This window comes from Piliocolobus tephrosceles, chromosome 15 (genome assembly GCF_002776525.5).
Source record: "Piliocolobus tephrosceles isolate RC106 chromosome 15, ASM277652v3, whole genome shotgun sequence".
NCBI lineage: Eukaryota > Metazoa > Chordata > Mammalia > Primates > Cercopithecidae > Piliocolobus > Piliocolobus tephrosceles.
In genome coordinates, this window is record NC_045448.1 from 94,247,369 (window position 1) to 94,258,529 (window position 11,161).

At 47.3% G+C, this 11,161-nt stretch overlaps 1 pseudogene; it reads left to right on the plus strand.

The window, feature by feature from the left end:
- The first annotated feature begins 5,296 nt into the window (after positions 1-5,296).
- On the plus strand, positions 5,297-6,930 carry LOC111524289 (annotated as a pseudogene).
- The last annotated feature ends 4,231 nt before the right edge of the window (positions 6,931-11,161 follow it).

Genomic DNA, 11,161 nt, shown 5'->3' on the forward strand with positions numbered 1-11,161 from the left:
GCCTGGGGAAAATGAAGGTGGCTACCAGAAATGGGACCTCCCGTGTGCTTGGTTAGGGAGCATGTTTGGCTTTCTTCCATTGGTCCTAAGTTGGAAGTGGTGACAAAAACCTAGGGAATCAGGCCAGGCGTGGTGGCTTACGCCTGTAATCCCAACACTTTGAGGGGCTAAGGTGGGCAGATCACTTGAGGTCAGGAGTTTGAGACCAGCCTGGCCAACATGGTGAAACCCCGTCTCTACTAAATATACAAAAAATTAGCCGGGCATGGTGGTGTGCACTTGTAATCCCAGCTACTCGGGAGACTGAGGTGGCAGAGTCGCTCAAACCTGGGAGGCAGAGGTTGCAGTGAGCTGAGATTGCGCCACTGCACTCCAGCCTGGGGGACAGAGCGAGACTCCATCTCAAAACAAAAACAAAACAAAACAAAAATACCTAGGGAATCAATCAGTTATTAATCGAGTCCTAGAATTTTGGGTCTGATTGCTATAGGAGCTGTTGTTTGGCTTCTGGGCTGATTCCTACAGACTGTGGGTCAAAGTTCTGTCTTTCTATGTGGTCTTGACATTGTCTGTCTGTATGCTGACTCTCTCATTGTGTACAGGCTGTCTTCTCCCAGCCTGCTTAAAATTAATAAGAGTTTGAACAGACGAGTATGCAGAGGGAACATCATCATTTGTACAAATAACCTCAGATGGAAATTCTGCATGCCTTTGAAAGAAAGTTTGAGAGGCTCTACCTCAACAGCTTCCTTGGCCCAGCTGAAGTCTCTCTCCCTGAAGGCACATGCACCTTTCTCAGGCATCACTGGGAATTCAGGATTGTGTGTTGGAGGCCAACATTGGGTATCCTGAGTGGAAGCCATGAACTGGGGCAAGTCCTCCTGGTACACACACACCCAGCTTCTTTTTCCTTCCTCTTCTGCCCTATCCCAGGGAGCCCTCTTTGCACCAGCCCACCCACTGGCCAAACTTCAGGGTCTTGTCTTCATACTTACTGCTTTTTTCTAAGGGAAAAGTTATTGACAAGGCAGTCAAGGTTCATTTATTTTTAACCAGGAGACAGTGCCCCCAAACAAGAACTGAGTCCCTAGTTATGGAATGTCAGACACCTTGCAGCAGGTGGTGGTTCTGAAACACCCAGATCCAGATGGCAGCCAACTACTCCACCCACATGTCAGGCGGGTGACTGCATTTGCAGACATATTCCTTGTTTAGATGAGGAGATTCTGCCCCCAGTAACATTCCTTCAAGTAGCAAAATGATGCTAGATCTTTCCAGAGGTCACAGACTGAAGGCTTGGGGGCTACAGTCTGGAATGTATTTTGCTTGGCACACATGCATTTTAAGTTGTTTAATGAACTATCAAGATGTAAAGATCAGGAGCTGACCTTTCATGTTAAAAAGAAAATCTATATTTTCCAACTTGTCTTGGAAAATGGGATGCTCTGGCAACACTTGGGCATCTTCCCACCTGCAGATGCTCAGCAGAATGGCAGCTGCCTTGTGGAGAGGAAGCACCTGTTCCCTTCCTTACCACTCTCCCCGTCTGGCCTGCAGTTTCCTCCTGTGTGTCACAGTTATGGACTGATTGCTTGTGTCCTGCCAAATTCATATGTTGAAATCCTAACCCCCAAGGTGATCATATTAGGAGATGAGGCCTTTGGGAGGTGATGAGGTCACGAGGGTGGGGCCCTCATGACTGGGATTAGCACCCTCATGAAAGACACCCCAGAGAGCTCTCTCACTCTCTTTCCACCATGCAAGAAAATGAGACGTTGAAGTCTTCAACCTGGAAGAGGGTCCCTGCCAGAACCTGGCCATGCTGGGACCTGATCTTGGACTTCGAGAACTGTGAGAAGTAATTTGCAGTTGTTGACAAGTCATCCCATCAATGGTATTCCACTATGGCAGTGCAAACTGACTAGGCCACTCACCTTCTTGGCCCAGTGGGCATTTGATCCAGAATAAGTCATTACTTTCTGAGGAAAGCCCCACCGTCTCTTTTCCCAGAGGTTTTTGTTTCTGGTGGCTTCATGGGGGGATTCCAGGCACAGTAGGGCCAAGCGATGGGTATAGAGCGACCCTACACCTTTGACTTGGCCTCCTGGGGACTTAGATGGATGGGTGTGTTTCCTAGGAGCTGTCTTTCCTGTCCTCACCCCGTTTCCCATGAGGAATGCCTCCTCTTGCCTCAGAAACAAAGGAAGGAGTCAGTTTCTGCCAATGTCTGCTCAGCCGAGAGCAAATGTCTGAGAGATTCAGTGTGAATGTGCTGGCTGCCTGCTGCAGATCAGGCTTGGTAGGTGGTGGTAGGTGGTTAAGGTTGAGTTTCAGCATCAAGTATGAGTTGTTACTGCTCAGGGTCTCAGTTTTCTCATCTGTAAAATGGGAAGATTCCTAGCTCTCAAATTTATAAGGCTCCACTGGCCATGTGTAAAATGTGGCAATTAGGGAATATTGTTGGCTGTTAACTATATTCACCAGGACAGGCTGGTTATGCTCTGGTAAAAAATAAACCCAGACTCAGTGTCTGCACCCAGCACACATTTATCTCTTGCGCATGCTATATGGCCATCTTGACTCAGCAAGGTTCTATTCTCTGTCACTTTACTTAGGAGTGTTGGATGAAAGAATCCCCCACAGTAGCACTGTCAGTCTCTATGGCAGCGGAAAGGGGACATGGTGTATCAAGCCTTGGGCTTGAAGGTCTATTCCCAGAAGAGACATCATTACCGCAACTCACATTTCATTGGCCAAAGTGAGTCACAAGCCAAGTTTAACTTCAAGGAGTGTGGCCCCAAGCCTCTGATTCTAAGCGCCACTGTCTTAAGGCATTTGAGCTCCTGTAACAAAATACCGTAAGCTGGGTGACTTACAAACAAGAGAAACTATTTCTCCCAGTTCTGGAGGCTGGAAAGTCTAAGACCAAGGTACTGGCAAATTTGGTGTCTAATGAGAACCTATTTCCTGGTTTAGAGATGGTGCCTTCTTGCTGTATCGTTACATGGTAGAAGGGGCAGACAAACTCTCTGGGGCCTCTTTTATAAGGGCACTGGTCCCATTAATGACAGCTCTGCCTTTATGACCTAATCACCTTCCAGAGCCCCCACCTCCTAATTCTCTCACTGGGGGCTAGGTTTCTCCATATGAAGTCTGGGGGGACACAAATGTTCAGACCATAGCAGCACTCTCTTCCCTCACAGCATGGCTGGCTCTCCAACTACAATAGCATGCCCCATGGCTCACTTCCAGGGAGACTGTCTGGAGAGGTTTGTCCTAAGAGATAGAAGAATGCATCCCGCCTCAAGTTTTAGTTCCACAGGTTCACCCAACAGGGAGGTAATAGTTACACATTCTTAATGAAAAGACCCAAAAGCCCAAAACATTCTGTGCTGCAGCATATAAAGCATCTTCTTCAGAACTGGTCCAAGACTACTCTGGGATTTTTGAGTCAGAAGAGAGCCAGAGCCTATTCAGCATGCTGTTTGACTCTGATCCCAGCAGCCACCACCATGTTAACAGGATGAGCAGGGCTTCCTTCAACTCAGGGTTCCCATGAAATTGAAAAGAATTCTCACCTTGACTTGGGATTGGGATTGTCGAACGCTATCGATACTTCTTCCAAGGTCTCACAAGAGTTTGCCTCCTCTCATCGCAATGTGAAGACCTCTGTGGGGGAACAATTCATGGGTTCTTGGGATTTTATAGGGGATGACAGAGAAGTGTCACCCCCACCCAATAGCCTGACTCAGTCTACTCCTCAGGAGGAACAGAAAGTGGTCTCTCTAGTGCCATGAAACCCCAAAAAGTGTCAACTAGTATTAAAGGCCTGACTGATATACAACCCTCGAATGCAACACAGTGTCCTTCTGAGGCCACTCTAAAGAAGGCCAGGAAAGGTTTGCTAAGAAGGCTGTGCTGTTAAAAACAGAAAAAAAAGACCCTTACCCCATTGCTCTGTGCCTGGTGGCTATAGGGACATTATTTCACAAAAAAAGAAAGGGAAAAATAATTTTCAAAAATGATTTAAGAAATGCTGTCAAAGATAGCAAAGAACAAAGAACAGAGCCCTCAAAGAACAGGGCCCAGGACAGGATAAGCACTCAATAACATACAACACTGTAGTGCTGTTGAGTGCTAGCTGTTGTTGAGTGCTAGCTGTTGTTGAGTGCTTGTTGCTGAGTGCTAACTGTTGTTGACTGCTAGCTGCTGAGTGCTAGCTGTTGTTGAGTGTTTGTTGTTGAGTGCTAGCTGTTGTTGAGTGCTTGTTGTTGAGTGCTACCTGTTGTTGAGTGCTTGTCCTGCCTGGGCCTTGTTCTTAGCCTTTGAGGTACATTTCTCCATTTAACTTCCACAATAGCCCTGTTAGGCAGCTAGTATTATTTCTATTTTACAGATAAAGTTTGGTTTTAGCTCAGAGTGGTTCTGAATCTTATAAAAAGAAAAAAATATCCCCAGGAACTGAATCAGCTCCAAAATAGCTCCATCTTAGGCTAAATATGGGATGTGACAAAGCCACCATCAAGCTAGGCCCCCCTGTCCTGACAGCTTCCCGCCCCTTCCCTGCCCCTCTCACCCTGCTTTCCAGGGAGGGGTGGGCATCCTCTCAGTCCCATAATCTGTGCCAGGCCCTCATATGAGGACTTGACAGGATTCAGCAGAGATGCAGGCCTCTGCTCCGCTCATCTTTTTGCATATAGTAATTTAATGAAGCCAGAAACTGCATAGAGCTAGTAATGACACAACCAAGCAGCTTAAACTTTGAGCCGCTAAACCATGCTGCCTCCTATTGTAATACGATTATATTATAACACAAGTTCGAGAGACCACCCACTGCTTTCTTTATTGGATCCTTCCAATAAAGTGGTCGTGCTAGTAGCACAATTCCCCACAGACATAGAAAATAACTATTCTAAAATAAATCCGAGGACACACCCAGCCACAAAGTGGGAGGTGTATCATACAAATGCAACCAGGGCCCCTGGATCTGGCAGTTAGACCCACAGCAACAGCCTGTGTTTTCTCAGGGCTAAGAATGCACGGCTCAGACATGGAGAGCCTCTGAGCTGCCACAAACTCATCAACACCTCCCTATTAAAGGCCAATCTGACCACTCTTGGTGCTGGGTTTTCCTCGGAGAGCAGTTGAGAGCTAAGGTAGGGTGGAGAGCCAAGAGGAGGCAAGGAGAGCCAGAGATGGCAGCTGGCAACAGGACACAGAAAGAAAAGGGACTTCAAAGACAGATCTAAGAATTCACAGGGCTTTTTGGTGCAGAGTCTGGAGATGATACACAGAAATGATACCTTGAAAGGGGAAGGAAAAGAAGGAAGAACAGGTCATCAGCCCCAGACCTCAGAAGGCTGAAGGACAGAATGTATTTGACATCTATCATATCTTTGCATCCTTCAATGACACATTTGTCCATGTCACTGATCTTTCTGGCAAAAAAAAAAAAAAAAAAAAAAAATATGCTGTGTGACTGGTGGGATGAAGGTAAAGGGTGGTCAGATGAATCCTCTCCACATGCTGCCACACTGGCCACCCAGGATGTGGTCTATGTGGTCTAGAGGTGCAAGGAGCCAGGCATCACTGCCCTACATCAAACTCCAGGCCACAGAAGGAAATAGGACTGAGATCCCTGGACCTGGGGCCCGCTTAGGTATGAAGATCAGGTGCATTGAGGATGTCATTCCCATCCCCTCCAACAGCACCTGCAGGAACGGGGTTTGCCATGGCTGCCATCTGTGAACAGGACTCCTCAAAATGTTTTCTGTTAATAAATTGCCTTCATGTAAACTAAAAAAAAAAACAAAGAGAGAGAGAGAGATAATTGACACAAAATGACGCCCAGTCTTGGTCTGCATGGTGAGGGGCCCAGGACTGATGGGTGGGGGCTCATTTGCATAATGCAACACCAGGGAGAGTCCTGTCACTTGCACTCCTGAGTCCTGAAGAAAACCCTTCACTCCAATTCCCTGTGCATTTCTTCTAAAGGCAGAAAATGTGTACAGTTCTAGAATTACGGTCACATAAAATACTAGAAGAATAATGTGCTTTATTTAAGTGCTTAGAGGTACCCCATGAAATTTGTGTTACCTGGAAGTTGGCCTCAGGGAAACACCTCATCGATCTTCTCTCAAGGATAAATGAGATTCAGGGACAAGGAAAGCAGAAAGGTTATTTTAACATTTTATTCACAGTCCCTGGGATTCTTTGGAGATCACCTTAGGAATGTTCTTAACCTGAGTCTTCTTACTAAGTGTAATCACACAGTCTGCCAGGCTGGTATTATTAACCCTACTTTGCAGCTGAGGCAACTACAAGAGATGACCTTTCTGGGCTGGTGGTGTGGAATTCGTCATGTACTGCATGCAGTTATGTACTGCAGTGATCTGTCCGGGCCCAATTTCTTTGGCGGTGTCATTGGCGGGGTAGCAGGGGAGAGGCAAGTGCAAGAGGAGAAATGGGGTGAAAACCCAATGCGGGGAAGCTTGAGCTGGGGCAGGATTGGGGAGCCAGGGTATGGGGCATGGCTGAGACTGAAACACTTGTTAACACTGGCTTTAGCAAAAGAAATGGGCGCCATCATCCCAGAGGACTTCCAGAAGATTCCTCCCTCTCCCACAGCTGGGCACACAGCCTTACCTCCCCGCACCCGAGCCCTGTCTCCCTATTTGGCAAGACTCCCGTGTCATCCGCTCCTTTTGACTTCAGCTCCCTCTTGGCACTGGAAATACTTAGGGAACCCAGCAGTCGCACAGGATTCTAGGAATTTCTCCTTTCCAACTTCCTGAACTGGTTTTCAAATTCACCTCAGAGGTACCTTTAAAAATCATGTTCCAAGGCTGGGCACAGTGGCTCATGACTGTAATCCCAGCACTTTGGGAGGTCGAGGCAGGAGGACCTCCTGAGCCCAGGAGTTCAAGACCAGCCTGGGCAACATAGTGAGACCGTGTCTCTACAAAAAATAAAAGAATTATCCCTGTGTGGTGGTGTGTGCCACTGCCCTCCAGCCTGGATGACAGTGAGAGACCTGCTTCCAAAAACCCACGCTCCACACCATCAGAGGGTCTGCCATCCACAGACTCCAGACAGAGGGTTCCATTGGCCAGGCAGGAACGGCCGGGGCAACGTCAGTAGCATGCACATCAGGTTAGCTTCTCTGAGGACACAAAGTCGCCTGGAAGTGGGGAATCCATGAGGGCCAGGCCCTTCACAGGAGGAGACCTTCCCTCCCCAGGCACCGGCCTCCCTGACATGGTTCCCTCCTCTCAGCCCTGGCCTACATGCTCCTGCCGAGGTAATATGTCCCCCGACTCCATGTTAGAAAACGATAAAGCCCCCAAAAGACATTTCTAACCATCATCTAAATATTGACTTTCACCTTATAAAACTTATAAAACATAAAGAACACTTGGAACGGCCCAGTTTTAATGCCGCCAACTTTTGTTTTCCAAAGAACAATTGATAGACTTGGCCCGGAGGGGAGCAGAGCCCTGGCTCTCAGACGAGGAGCCTCACCAGCGATTCTGTATCTTCGAGGCGGCAGAGGTTTTCAGTGAGCTTGTGTCATTTCTAAACACAGCGGTGAAGATGGGATCCTCTTCATTGTGCAAATGAGAAAATGCAAGAGCCCGAGGGACAAAGGGCCTCCCTCAAGGTGCCATGGTGAGAAGGAGGCAGAAAGAAGAGGACCTCACCCTTGCCTTGATTCCACTGACTGCTGTTTATCGCGCCACGAGTGTCTTCAGGGAGCAGTCGCTCCCACACTGGAATGTTGACGTGAGGAGCAAATGTGATGCCATCAGGTAATTCCAGTGGTGGCTGGTCATCCCCTGCAAGGCTGAAATGACCCTCTCTGTTTCAATGCTGAGGAAGCAGCAGCTTTCCTCCCACTCCCACACAGGATGTGTGCAGCATCTTCAAGTCCCTGCCTCGCGTTTCTAGGCCCGTAGTGGGCTCTCCATGGTCAGGGAGTGGATCTTCCAGTTAGGTATTTTTCTGAAGCAATTGTCATTCTTTGCTTTTTGGAGCAAGACAGGTTTTTAAAATCCTCTGGGAGAGCAAGAGGGTTGGCCAGAAAAGGGATGAAGAGTGGGAGAAGGGTGCATCGTGGACCCGTCTGAGCGTAGGAGTGTCCCGATAACCAGGAGACTGAGGAGCAGCATCCGCTGTCCCCCTCAGTGTTCTAAATGTATGAAACCTAACAAGGTAATTGCATGGGAATAACACACTGTGAAAGTTATGTGGGATTTGAAATTGTCATCTCAAGAGTGACCGGGGGGAGGGAGGAAGGGCGAACTCTTTCCGTCTAAAAGCTATGTTTTAAAAGGCGGCGTTAGACTAGGTTTGTTTTCTGCAGTGTATTTCCTCTGCAAAAAGGGATTTTTTTTTCCCCTACTTTTTCTGCTGGTGGACATTTCCCTTGGGGGAGTCTGGCCAATGAAAGGTCACTCAGAGATCAGTCACTCTCAGGGATGCCAGGAGAGCAGACACATGTCCTAGTTTTCCCGGGAGCAGACTGAGTGAACCGTAGGAGGGTCTGTCTGATGTTTATCTTGGCAGAATTCTCAAATGAGTTAGCAAATAGTGGCTGGAGATAAACTGAAACTTTGAGCAACCTCTGGACTGACTCTGATTACCCTCCACACCCCACCTGCGCAGGGAGGAGAGCCCAGAAAGCCAGTAGCAAACAGTAAACTTTTCCAAGAATCAGAGAGGAAGGAGTCCTGACACCCTGCAGCAAAAACAACCTCAAAATTCCCCTGAATACAGACCCATGGGAGCTGGGGTCAAGGTGGCCTTGCACTTCACCGAGGAGGTGTCATTACCAAACGTGCTGGACATTGGCTACCTATGGAAGAAAGATTATAGACTGAAAGAATATAGTGGAGAACATGCTTATGACATGGAGGTAGGAAAGGGAAGACCTTGAGCAAGACACAAATCACAAAAGCAAATAGAGAAAGAGTGATGTCTACCTTCAACAAAATGTGAGACTTCTGATTCGAAATCAGAAAACTCTATAAGCTGAGATAAAAGACAAGCAACAGAGCTGGAGAAGATATTTCTAAGATATTTGTATGTGTGCATATGTATATGTATGTGTGTAATGTGCTTATACATATAGATAAATGCATATGTATACACATGAATTCTGGATTGTTATCTAGGCTCTATGAAGAACTCCTGTCTATTAATAAGAAAAAAGACCAAGATCAACAACCTCATAGACAAATCGATAAAGAAGATGACCAGTTAGTCCACAGAAAAGAAAATGCAAATGGGAGTGGGAGGGCCCAGAGGAACTCTCGCTTTATCTAAATGGTTTTCTGCAGTGTTTTTCCTCTGCAAAAAGGGATTTTATCTAAATTGTATTGATTACGAGAGCATACGCTTATATTAATTTTATAAGTAAAAAAAGAGAAAAAGTACCTGAAGATTAAATGCAAGCAATGTGATGTGTTAGTTTGCCAACACACAGGAAGGGAGCTCTCAGTCTGTAAAATATGAGCCCTTTTGTGTGAAGCTGAGCAGATGAGGAGAAGTTTCAACAGTCCTAGAGAAGAGGACGGCAGGGGACAGAGAGCCGGGGGACAGGGCAGGGAGGATCTAGGAGGGCACCCGGCCAAGCGGCTCACTGCAGCTGGTGTAGGGCTTAGCTATACCCTGGGGCTGGGCGCTTAGCACAGTGTGGTCAGATGAAGGTGGCAGGGACTCTCCATTTGAGTCAAAGTGACAAGCAGTGCCCCAAGTCCCTGGGAAGGATGAAATCCAAATTTAATTCCCTTCTGAACAACATTCTACAGTCTGTGCTTCATTTAGATACCTGTAAACCTAAAATAGCTGAAAAAAACATTTTATTTCCTCTTCCAATGTACAATTTCTAAGACATTTGAATTATCGATGTTGAAGTTTCCTTGAGAATGGGCTGAGTGTCCTGTTATTAGCCTGAAAACAAAGCCTCAGCCACAGTCTTCATCTCACCCTCTTTTTGTTTATTTTCTTTTTAAAATTTTCCCCCATTTCTTTGTTCTTTAACAAAGAGTTGTGTGCATCTTCTAAGCTCCAAGTGCTGCACTGGCTTCCAGGAGATAATGGCAACCCAGGCCTTGACCTCATGGCGTGACCGAAGGGAGGGTCTCGGCCAGGAATGTAAGGACACCGGAAAGAGGACATCGGTGGGCAATGGGGTCTTCCTTGCGGCGGGCGGGTGTGTGTGTGGTGTACTTCCCTAGCAGACCACGGCCGCTGGCAGGGGCCACCGCCGACAGACCGGTGGTCCAAATTTATGCCGGCAAAAAGCAAATGCTGATGCCTTCCCAATCATGGTTCCTTCAAAGGCTTCAGGCTTTCTTGGGAAGGGAAAATAACATTAGTTGAGCTTCTGCGATGTGCTGGGACTGTGCTAGGAAGTTTCACAGATGCAGTTCATTTAGACTGGATATGCCTCCTGGAACAGTGTGCTGTCCCTTATGGAAAATCAAAACAGTCATTGCATTTCTGTGGTGTTCACAAGGAGCCTCACTTCTGGGCTCGGGCAGGTTGAGGAGTTCCAGGGTTGAGGATCAGACTTGGTGACTGAGCGGGAACTGTCATCCTTTTTCTCTTTTGAGATATGAAATTTGCTCCACATCTCAGAAGAGTGTGTGCCTCCACCCCACACTTGGGACAAACGCTATTGTTCTTTTTTTAAAACTCTGTAGAACATATTAAACGCTCTGCTTTCATCATGCATTAAATCACGCTGGGGCAGCAGGCTTGTGGTGTAAGAGCGGTGCTCTGTGTGTCCGCTAGGCTCCCCTGTAGTTCCAGTTGGTCTCCTTGCCACGCCCCAGCTCGCTGCCCCCAGGCTGTCTTGGAGAGACACGTTTGTGTTTTGTAATAGAGCATGTCATGCACTATTATATGGAGATATTTTATAAAGGAGCCCACACGACACAAGGAAACCAGGAGAAAACAGTCCTAGAAATCCCCAAAGCTTGGAAGCAGGGACATGCAAGGGAGGTACAGCGTGTGCTATCAAGTGGCAAGGTCCTTCCGGTCGGAAAGCCGCTGTTGTCATTGGTTTAGCCAGGTGCTGGGATTAAGCACATCTACCACTTAGAAAATAATACAAATAAGAACCATGGTCCAAATCCAATATGGGTCTCCCAAATTC